Source organism: Marmota marmota, unplaced genomic scaffold (genome assembly GCF_001458135.2).
Source record: "Marmota marmota marmota unplaced genomic scaffold, marMar, whole genome shotgun sequence".
NCBI lineage: Eukaryota > Metazoa > Chordata > Mammalia > Rodentia > Sciuridae > Marmota > Marmota marmota.
In genome coordinates, this window is record NW_026000171.1 from 4,986,802 (window position 1) to 4,998,597 (window position 11,796).

Here is an 11,796-nt window from a genome sequence, read left to right on the forward strand (position 1 = left end):
TCTCTCTCTCTCTCTCTCTCTCTCTCTCTCTATATATATATATATATATATATATATATATATATATATATATTTTAGAGACAGGGTCTCACTGAATTACTTAGGGCCTCACTAAGTTGCTGAGGCTGGCTTTGAACTCAGGATCCTCCTGCCTCAGCCTCCTAAGCCACTGGAATTATACGCATGCACCTCCACATCCAGCCAGAGCTAGGTTTCTTGCTACCCCAGGTAAGAGAGCTCTCTTTGACAGAGTCTTAGGAGCATCTCAGAAATGCACACAAAGGTGGACCATGTCTTAGCTTTCAGACCCTTTCCTGCAAGAGCCTGATTAAGATTGGGAAGAATCATGACAGAGTACTGTAGGATGGATAGACACAGACAGGCCAGAGTCTTGAAGAGTCTTGGAGAACAGACCGTTGTCTTTTGATGCTATCTATTCAAAAGCTGAACAATCTAATGTTTATTTAAATGTGTTTTTCAAAGTTCCTGAAATACACAATAAAATTATTTGCAGCTTTTGTCTCCCCGGGCAGGAGTTTCCTGGAACAGTGAGGGTGTGGTGATAAAGATGATGGGATAATAAAGCTGTGGAGCTGGAGACTGTAAACCATGTGGGTGTAGGTTTCAGTTCTTAAAGGTAAATCCAGCTGGGTGTTTAAGATGCTTACAGAGCAGGCTTTTCTTTTTAAGAATGTTTTTACTAATCATCCAAGTTTTATGTGCTCACTATAGATAATCCTAAAAAATTGAAAAATATGAAAAAACTTACCCACGTCTCCGTGTCTTGGTTTCCTAGAGCTGCTCTCACAAATTACGGCAAATGGGGTAGCATTAAACAACAGAAATATTTTTTTCTCACAATTGTGGACACTAGAAGTCCAAAATCAAGGTGTCGGCAAGGCCGTGCTCCCTCCGAGATGCTGGGTAGACCCTTTCCTTGCTTCCAGAAGCTGCTGGAAATGCTTGGCCTCCTTGGCATCACAGCTGCTGCCCTGTCCCACCTCTGTCCTCACTGCTGGCAGTCACGTGCCAGTCTTCATGTGACATTTCCCTCTTCTTATGAGGACGAGGGGCATATTGGATACAGGTCACCCTAATGACCTCATCTTGACTTCACTGCATCTGCCAAGACCCTGTTTCCCAATAAGATCCCCTTCACGGGAACCTGGCAGTGAGAATTCCAGTAGGTCTTCCAGGGTGCAGGGAATGATTCAGTCCGTGCTGCCTGTCATCCCAGAAACAATACTGTTAACACTTCCTCCTGACTTTGCATGGGTCAAGGCGCGAGATGGTGGTGACCTGTACTCTGGGAGTGACGGTGGGAAGAGAAATATTGGGGAGAGTTAAGGGGTTGGAAAGGTAAAATTGACAAGATCGGGCTATTACCAGATGGGCTGAGAAAGAAGAGGGCTCTGGGGAACGTAGCTCCTCAATGGATGGTGGGGCTCTGCATTTGTGCAGGGGACCAGAAAGAGAAGCAGTTTGGGGTGGGGCGGCGAGGTCGGAGGTCGGCATGTGGGTTTGTGTTGCCAGGAGACATCTAAGTGGAGACACACACTGGGAAGTTAGTTCATGGCTCCAAAACTCAGGAACCAGCCAGGCCAATGCCATAGACTTAGGGACATCCCCACCTGGAGAGCAATTGCAGCCATGAAAATAGATGAGAACAGAGTGGACAGGGACTAGGAAGGGAGGGGAAGGAAGAATGAGGCCTGGGGACGCTCCAGGGCCCAGAGCTGAGTCTAGGAAACCAGAGATCCTAGGTCAGCCTGAACTGAGGGAGCTCCTGAGGTAGGGGGCTGCTGGTGCTGACACCAGGAAAGCTCCAGGCAAATTGGGATGAGCAGTCAGCCTTGAGCAGCCAGAAGAAGGGGGTCCACCATGGAAGCTGCAGAGGAACAGCCAGAGAGGGGGTCATGAAGCCAGGAAAAACCCAGATCCGAGAAGGTGGAGATTGGGCAAAGCCAACAGTGTGGAAGGTTCAGGAAACATGGAGCATCCTCAGGCCTAGGAAAGGCCAGGGGGCTTAGCAACAGAGAGCCGCAAATGTGGGAACTGTTTTGTGGAGAGTCAGGGTGGAAAGAGTGGGACTCCGTGTAGACAGCTTCCCCCAGACACACTGAGAAGAGAGGAGGCAGTGGCCGCGTGGTCAGGAGCCTGCTGGTCCTTTGGTACCTAGGGCTACTGTGGGATGCTCAACCCAAAATATTTATGAAACAACTGGGGCCTTGCGCATCCTGATTGTGCTGAGGTCCCAGAGGAAGCAGTGGGCAGTAGACATGGTGACCGCCCCCAGGGGCCCCACCAAGCCAGAGTGGACTCAGCGTCCCTCTGTGTTCGTGTGGTTTTGGGGGGTGGTAAAGAAAAAGACATGTGGGAGGCAGCACGGGCAGATGGGCAGCAAGCATGTCACCAGAGCAGCTACCGATGAGGGGAGCCACCCCCACACAGCTCTCCCAGTTTTGAGTTAAAAATAGCCCTGCCTGGGGGCCTGGCTGGCCATGGACCAGTTTCCCAGGGGCTTGTCAGCTGAGTCTCACTCCCCTTGTGGGAGTGGTGGTCTTTAGAAGGTTCTGGCAAGGCTCCCTGAGACCTGCTGCACAGTCCTCAGAAGTAGACAGGGGCAGACAGACGTGTCCCATCTCCTGTCTTGCTGCCTTAAGGCAGAGCACAACTTTACAGTACCCAGGTCCCTGAGAACTTACCATAACCCACCCCTCCCTCCTAGTGGGAGGGCATTGTCTAGGGAGGCAAGTGATACCTAGGTATTCTAATACCAGGTCAGTAATAATCATGACCGTTTAAAAACTCATTCCACAATTTGTAATAAGTACCTACCGAGTGTGAAGCACAGTTCTAAGTTCACATCACGGAACAGAGTTCTCAGTTTTCCTGGAACTTCCTGTCGTGGGCTTCGTCTGTGCTTGCCTTTCCACCTGCATCACCCTATTCAAAACTCCCGGCCCCCCTTTGAGACTATGAACAGCTGTATTAGAGTCCCATTTTATAGAGTGTCAAGCAAATTTTCCGAAGTCCCACAGCTGGAGTCTGCTCTCCCTGACCCTAAGCCTGAGTGTGCTGAGCCACTATGTTCTGTGACCCCCAGCCCTGAGTCTTGCACTACCCCCCCAATTGTCTTTGGGGCACACATGGATTATCAAGGCAGCAGAGCATGCTGGGAAGTCCCAGGCTCTAGTGCGGGATCAAATTCAGATTGCATTATTTACTTGCCATGGGATTTTCAGCGTAAAGAATTGGATTAGGTCTTCTCCAAATCCATATGCTAAAGCCCTAATACCCAATGTGACCATATTTGGAAATGAGGCTTTTAGGTCATAATGGGAGGGTCTTAATCCAATAGGGATGGTGGCCCTTTAAGGAGCAGAGCTCCAAATGCAAACACTAAATGAGGACAGGGCAAGAAGGCACTGCCATCAAGCCAGGAAGGGACCAGGAACTCAATCAATGGGACCCTGTTCTTGAACTTCCAGCCTTCAAACTGACATCAAGTTCTGTTGTCTAACCCACCCAGTCTACAGCATTTTGTTATGACAGCCCAGGCAGACAGACTGAGACATCGGGCAAACAACTTAATCTCACTGGGCCTCACTTTTTTCATGCATGAAATAAGAAAGGCGATACTTGTAAGAATCAGGGTTTTAAAATTCAGGAAAACATTAAGCACATGCTCAGTGCTTAGCTGTTATGCTGACTGTTGTGATAAGATGCCTCGTCTCTTCAACAGCTTTCTCCATCCATAGAACTGTCTCTAAGACTTCCAGCATCAAGAGACACAAGGAAGCATAAGAAATGCTAATGCAAAGCTTCATTCACAGAACTAAACTTCCCCCTCACAGTGTGTGAAGGACTCTGAGATTTTCTCTGGTCTTTTCATGATTACTATTAGGTGCACGTTATATTTATTTCACAACCCTAATGGGCCACATTCCAAAGTTCAGAAAGCCCAGAACAGTCCCCCCTCCACCCAACCTGGTCAGGACTTGGGTGACAGCTCTTCCTTTTACCCCATCCCTGAAGCCCCTTTGGATCAGGAACCAAAAATGTCACTACTTTCCTGCTTCCTTCATGACCCTAAAAAGCCAATTACCCAGGCTTTCCTACATGGCTACCTGGGAAACGATTTTCTTCCTCTCCTTTTTCCTACACAACTCCCTATAGCTCCCATCACCTCTGCAATGTTGTTCTCTAATTTATTATTTTAATTAGCTGCTTGGCTGTGTTAATAATCAAAACTTTCCCAGCCTCCCAGGAGCTCTGCCAGGCTACGGGGAGAGACTGGGGAGGCTGCCTCTGCCTTGAAGCCCGGTCCTGCCCTGAGTGACGGCTGAGCTTGGCACTTCACATGGGAGTCCCGGGGACCCCTTCAAGGAGATGTGAAGCTAAAACAGGTGGTGGAAAAGATGGAGGACTTGAATCCTGGCCAGAGCAGTGGGAAGGGCTTGAGGGCATCACCTCCGGATACAGGGAGAGTCCAGGAGGGAAAAGCCTCTGCTTGATTGAAAGCTGAGGCTGGAAAGCCCTTCACTTCCTGTGCCATCCCCCATTGAACATGGCCTCAGGGGTCAGCTGAGGTGGGTGCATGTTTTGTCTGTGCAGGGCTGTGGCAGTGATGCCTGTCAGGATGAAGCCTGTGCTAACAGTCCTGCAGCACAGGACATGGGCTTGGCTGTCCCCTGACCCTAATGCCAATGGCGTGCTTCTTGTGTGTAGCTCTGTCTGGTCAGTGGCTCAGTTGATAAAATGAGCACGAAATATAACATCAAGGTTCTTGAATTCTTGCCCCACTCTTCCACTGACTAGCTATTGCGACCTTGGAGATGTCACTACTCTCTGGGCCTTAGTTTCTCCATCTAGAATATAAAAGAGATGGACTCAGGCATTTTCCTCCCTCCCTCCCTTCTTTGCTTCCTCCTCCTTCCCTCCCTGTGGAGTCACGGACATCTCCCACATGGGGCACTCTCCTGGGGATACTAAGATGAATGAGGCTTAATCAAGAGGCTAAAAGGGGAAACACAGGAGGTAGCAAATAAAAGAAATAGACTGCAATGCTTGTAACTATAGAGACAAGTACAAGACGTGGACTTATCATGGAGGACAGAAGAATTTGCTGGATGTGGGGCAGGGGCAGCTCCAAGCAAGGTTTCTTCTGAGTTCTGAGCTGGGTTCAAAAGATGCACAGGTGACCTTCCCCGCCCTCCCAGCTCTCAGGCTCAGCATGTCCCATGAAATTTTGGTCTTGTTTTAAGTGCAGAAGAGATTGGGAATGAGAGCAGGAGGAAGGAGTATTCTGAATTGTTTTTATCAAAGGCTCTTTCAAACCAAAGAGCCATGAAAAGAAGGCCTCCCCGTGGAAAATGACCCTTAGCATGACACCGTAAAGATCTGCTCATGCAGAACAGGTGCGAAGCCAGCAGGAGCATGGGATGGAGCTGAGGAGATGCTTCTCTGGCACTCAGAGAGGAGATGCCCATTAACAGGGTGAATAGCAGCACATGATACCAACTGCCTCGTGTCCTCCTAGAGAGCACACAGGCTCAGGTGTGGGATGGGGGTGCCATTGACCCCAAAAGTGTGCATTGGCTGCAGGGATGTGCTGTCACGACTGCAGCCTGGAGTTCAGCTACCTTTGCAGATTGGGAAATGGGGAACCACTCTTTAAAAGGAACTCTGGTGGGAATGAGCCAGGCTTGGCTCACATCCAGCCTCCCAGTCCTCTCCCTGAGCCCCTAGGTTATGTCACCCCCCCAAAATTGACCCATTCACTTTCTCCTTTGCAAGAGAATCAGCCTGGTGATTTCTGCACCAATGTGGAGCCAGGGTTTCTCTAGCTAGTAAGTGGCAGCATCAACCCAGTAAGTGACATGAGGGCAGGGGCTGGGGCAGGCCTGGGACCCACCACAGCACCAGAGCCTGCATTGCCACAGTCGGTGCATGATGGATGTTGGCTGAAAGAGAGAGAGAATAATGAACTGTGACAGGAAGACCTCCCGGGTGCCAGCTCGGGCCTTTCCAGGGGGCTTCCTAATGACCTGGAGAAAAGACCAATCATTTCTGGGAATGCACTGTCCCTCTAAAAATTAAAATTTCTCTAAAGTAAGGACAAGAAATGCTCCCTTTCCACCCAGGAATTCAGCAGACAGGCAGGTGTGGGGAGCAGATGTTATTTCCAAAGCCCTCCACCCAAGTCCCAAACGAAAGTCTCAGGCCCACTGTGGGGGCTCCTACATACCAGGCCATGCTGGACTTGAGGAGAGTGAGGTGAGCTTAGAAGGAGTGATCAAAGTGTCATTGAAGTGCAGGTGTCACACTTGAAAGGGCCTAGAAAGATGTAGAGGCGTTCAGCAGAGGAAGTAAAAGGGCAGAGAGAACAATGGAGAAGGGTGGAGAAGAACAAGAGATGAGAAGCCTGAGGCCCGCCGAGGCTGCGTGAATTTGTCCAGACTCACAGAGTCAGTAAACTGAGGAACTTGACCTCAGCCACCAGCCCTTTGCCAAGTTCTCCCTCTCAACCATTCACTCTGTGGGCATGGCCTCAGTTAGTGGGCATCTATGGTATGTTCAAGAAAAGCAACTGTGTAGGTCATCTTGATTAAAACCCAGGTATGGAGAAAGGAAAGTAGCGGCAGATAAAGCCCAAAACCAGGTCAGGACAGACCTTTTGAGCCTTGGGGCCAGGCCAGAGAGTGTGGGCTTGGTGCTCTGGGTGTGGGGAGCCAGTGGAGATTTCTCAGCAGGGTTGCCGCAGCAGCTCAGCATGGAGTGGACCAGGAGCTGAGGGCTGACCCCACGGTGGGGGGCCACCCTGGGCAATGTGGTGAGGAGAAGCAGGGTGAGTCTGGGAGCAGATGGGGATCCCATGTGTCTGTCACTGAGGAGGGAAGAGACGTTGATGACCCTGAAGGGTCTGGTCTGGGGTGGGTAGGTAGGTGCCATTGGTGAGACAGCCCAGGGAAGGAGCATAGGTGACAAGTGTGCTCCTAATAGATGAACCTTTCTATCCAGCCCCAGACCTTTCTAGACCAGCATGGTGCTCAGCACAGAGTAGGAAGCCAGCCAAAAAGTGAACTGCCCTTGTCACCCTGTGATTTTCTGCCACCACCACCATGGGCTGCTGGCACTAAAGGCAGAGAACCCTCCAGCCCAGGGTTCCTCCCTGACTGGGAGCCCCATGGTCCTGGCCCCTGCTCTGTCCCTGTCCTTCCCCCAGCACAGAAGCCCTACTGTCACCCAACAATGAAAAATCCTACAATTGCTTTTGTATCCTCTGCCTGCTTCCTTCAGGTCTGCCTGCTTTGTTCTAACAGTCCCAGGCATGCGTGGTTAATCCCAGGCCCCGTGGTGACATGAGGACATTTTGGCAATATTTTTTTTTTCTGTGAACAGGCAGTTCCTAAAATTACACAGCATGAGTGACCTGCTCTGCCCCTCCTGGCTTGCTGTGTGCTGTGTCCTCATGGTCCAGCTTTGCCCTCTGCAGGGTTTTTTTTGGATTTTTTTTTCTTGGTACTGAGAATTGAACCTAGAAGTGCTCTACCATAGAGGAACTCAACCCAGCCCTTTTTATTTTATTTTAAGATGGTCTTGCTAAATTGCCCAGGCTGCCATATCCCCACCTCAGACTCCTGAGTAGCTGGAATTGCAGGCTGGTGCAGCCACACCCAGCACTGGAGGTTTTCTGGGTCACTCATTGGCCATAGGCCATGGCTTTCTAAAAGGCAGCTAATACTCCACAGAAAACCAGCCCAGTTTCCTTAAGGAGCCAAACACTGTTGAATCAACTCTATGTAAATGGCTATTGAAACTGTTCACTGAGTTCCCCGAGCCTAGCGGTTCTCCTCTGGGTACCTCTTCCACTGACTTAGACAGTTTCCAGATGGCTGAGTGACAGCCATGAGCCACTGGTCCGAGCATCTTGCTGGAGGCGTACTGGCAGAAGGTTGTCCCCCTAGTACTAACAGGGAAATTTTGCCCACATGAAAGGAACCACAGAGATATCTTTATCCAGTGCCCTGATTTACAGATGAAGAAATGGAGGTTTAGACAGGCCAGGTATGACATGGCTCATGGGGCCACAGCAGAACTAGATGCAGGCCTGCTAACTTCTACCCTCTGTGACACCCTCTGGGGACCCATTCCAACATTTAGCAATTTTACTTCTGTCCAGAGGAAAGGTGTCTTTCTGAAGAGCTGGCCAAGTCCCAAGCAGGAGATTCCCCCAAAGGACCTGAAACCCTTCCGCTCCCTGTGGCTAATCACACGTTGTTTTCCCTTCAGAAGCCACAGATGAAGCACTCCGGGGAGGGGAGGAGGCCCCGTGGACTCAGACTCATGTCCTGATTTCCTCTGGACAAAAGAATTACATGCTGTTTTCTAGGCCTTGATCAGGGTAGCATGTCCCTCCAGATGCCTCCCAGACTCTGCCCCGTGGCTGGGGACCCAGCTGTCACCTGGTAGGCCTGGGGGTTCAGCCTGCTTTGCAAATTCTCAAGTGCTCTGATAAAGGACAGAGCTCCACAAATGGAACCAACTGTGTGCTCCTCTCCTGGGGCTGCATCTCTCCTGGCCCCCACCTCTCCTCCTGGGAGCCCAGGCTTTGTTTTGTTGGTGGAAAATCCTGCTCCTCATTATCACACATCATACCCAAAGATGGAGGGAAAGGATAGCATTAAATCCCAAATAAATACCAACAGCATTCCAGGCAAATGCTCCCAGCCCAGGGGTCCAGAGCCTCGAGATATCAAGTCCCCAACATGACCAGGGAGCCTGGTGTGTTCTGTGAGACCCAGCACAGCGCCACCTTCTGGGAAGAAATGCAAGGAACACCTAGGTCCCCTATTAATTATGAAAACTAGGTGGCAGTTCTTAAGGGGACCACTGGAAACTTTATAAAGTATTCATGCCTGGGTCCCCCCTCTTGGGGGGAATGATTGGCCCAGGTCGTGGCCTTGGTTTTTCACAGCTCTCCAGGTGATTGTGCAGCCAGGAATAGGAGGACATAGAGAAGGAGACCATCTAGGCCAGGGCTCATTATGTGGTACAAGAATGGACTACAGACATGAATCTGAAAATCTGAGAATTGTTCTATGTAAATGATCATTTCTCTAGACAAAGGATCCACAGATTCACAGTGGGTTCCATGTACCCCAATACATTAATTGTCCCAGGCCATCCCAAGCATACCCTTTTGGTGGTCCCAGATTCAGATGCTCAGCCCACACTCTGGTTTGGAAGAGATGGGGTTAACTAGATTAGTGGGAAATGGATAATGTATATATATATCTATAAAGGGACTGTACCCATTAAAAGCCATGTTTCTCATCTTTTCTGCTGGAGTGAGATCAACTCAGCATGGTCATGTTGACTATCTCATGCTGTTCAGAATCTCTTCCTGGCACTATGATATGCCTTTGATTAATAAAAAATGAGAAATGAATTATTGCTTAATTAATGCACTATGTTTGGTAGGCAAAAGCCCTCAAAACATAATGTCCTTGGGAAAAAGTAATCAAAGGGGTCCTTGGTGGTTATAGATTGTGAACCACTGATCTAATTAATATAACTCCCTCATTTGAGAGATGAAGAAACTGAGGACCAGAGAGGTTAAGGAACTCTCTTTAGGTCGAAAATTATACAAAGTTGACAGCTTCACCCAAGCCTTCCAGATATGCTCTAGGTGACCAAAGGCATTATATGTGGGATATTTTAGTCATGGAGGTTAACCAATGGGACTTTCCATTGGTCATTCTCATCCATTGTTCAAGTCCATTGACCCAGACTCAGAAAATCCTTCTCTTGTCATGGAGATTGTGTGGACCAAGATAACCCACACCCACAACAAATTTAAAAATCCCATCGTAATCCCAGGATTTCATTGACTCTAGGATGTCAACAATTGTAAGATGCACCATTGTTTTTTGAACCACTAAGAAAAAGTGCTGCCAAGTATAATTGTAAGATACCATAAATCATAAGATGCATCCCAATTTTAGAGAGAAAAAAAATGTGCATCATAGAATGGAAGAAATGGAGTCGTATAGCTGCAGCCCTTGTATAATGTCCTTCCACCAAGTTCTCTTACCTGGTGAAGGTGCCAAGGAGATTAAATGGCACTTGGAAGAAATTGCATCTATTTAAAAAGCACAAGTGTAAGAACAGGCCCGCCCACTCCACAGGATCCCAGGACAAAGTCCTGAATTTGCCCTCGGAAGACTTGGCTTTAGATTTCAATTCTGAACTGCTCCCTAATGGTGCTATCCTGGAATGTTCTTATTATTGGCAAGCCTCAGTTTCTTCATCTGCACAACAGAGATAATATACCCTTCCTCATCCTCACAGAGCAACTGGGATGCTCAGGAGAGAAAATGGCAGAGCTGTGAAAATTGAGCTGCGTAGGTGCCTAGACCACTCAGCTGAGGTCTGTGGCCATCCAGAACAGAGAGTGGGGAAATGATGGGGGGGGGGTACAGAGAGTCACTCTGGGCACCTGGGGAACCCTACACAGGGATAGGTACTGAGGAGTGGACGGAGCAGGGAGAAAGCCATTTCTTTCCACACCCAGGACCCCTTGAGGAAGAACCACTCCTCATCAGGGGAAACGGACTCATCCTTAGATAGAGGACAGGGAGCCCAAGGAGGAGTCCACCTTCCCAGGAACAGATGGTAGAGATAACCAGAGATCTCAGGGGTCCTGGACCAACACCCTAAAATGCCACATCTGGCACCTGAGAACACTCATGCCTGTACACGTGTGTGCAAATGCACACCCATCTGCTCTGCTGGCTGTGACACAGAACTGGTTATTCAGCCTCTTTAATCAGGCAAGTTGAGCCGCCCCAGCGGTATTCCCAGGTGCTCCTTCTGAGGAGGCAACTCCCAGACCTCCACATTGGCAGTGTCCTTTCCCTACCCCCTTCTCGAGACCAAAAGGAAATGAGACAGTTGCAAAGAAATCTCTCCTCCTCCGTCCTCCTGAGAGGAGTGCGTGGAGCATGATGGCCTTCCCAGGCTGGAGGTGGTGTGATGGAGTGGGCAGGCCCTGGCTGTGTGCTCATCCTGGCTCTGCCCCTACCTAGAGGTGACCCCAGGCCATTTGCCTTTCCTCTGTGGTCCTGTTTCTTTAGGGACAAGTGGCCCAGCTGTAGGAACTGAACTGGAAGGCAATGTTTATAAGTGCCCCAAGGGGACATGTGGACAAGAGCAGAGGCGCACCATGAGGGGAAGAAAGCTCAGGGTGGGAGTGATGGGGAGGAGCAGCTCTGGGACTTTCTGATCCTTCCCACAGTTCTCCTGCCTCATGATAGGAGCAAAATCTGCATCAGACTAAGAAGCAGGGAATTGGGGGTCACACTGGGATTCAGAATCTGCCTCTACACCCCACAAGTCTCTAATCTCTCTACCCTCCATTCCCTATCTATAAAACCTGGCACCCAAACTATCCTCTCAGGCTCTTTGGAGGCTAAGTAAGATGGTGCCTTCAAAGCATATTATATGTTTTAGATGCTCCACTCTTGATATCATACTAGTATTATAGGCATCGGGACAATGATTCCATTTGTTTTAGATGCCCCGGTATGTATATTATTTAGTTTAAAGGTCACAGTAGGGCTATTATTAATTTAGATGCTACAGTATGACTTTATATTAACATAAAAGGTCACAGGAATCTATTATCAGTTTAAGATCATATAATATGAACATCATACTCATATTTTATTATGCTGTGGGTATGTGGTGGGCACTGGATTAATGGCCTCCTGCCCCCCCCCCCCCCCCCCC

The 11,796-nt window shown here is 49.2% G+C and overlaps 1 protein-coding gene across 4 annotated transcripts in view; it reads left to right on the top strand.

Moving 5' to 3' along the window:
• Tspan11 (tetraspanin 11) overlaps nucleotides 1-11,796 on the top strand; it is a 77,233-nt gene that overhangs the window by 29,612 nt on the left and 35,825 nt on the right. The window lies entirely within an intron of this gene.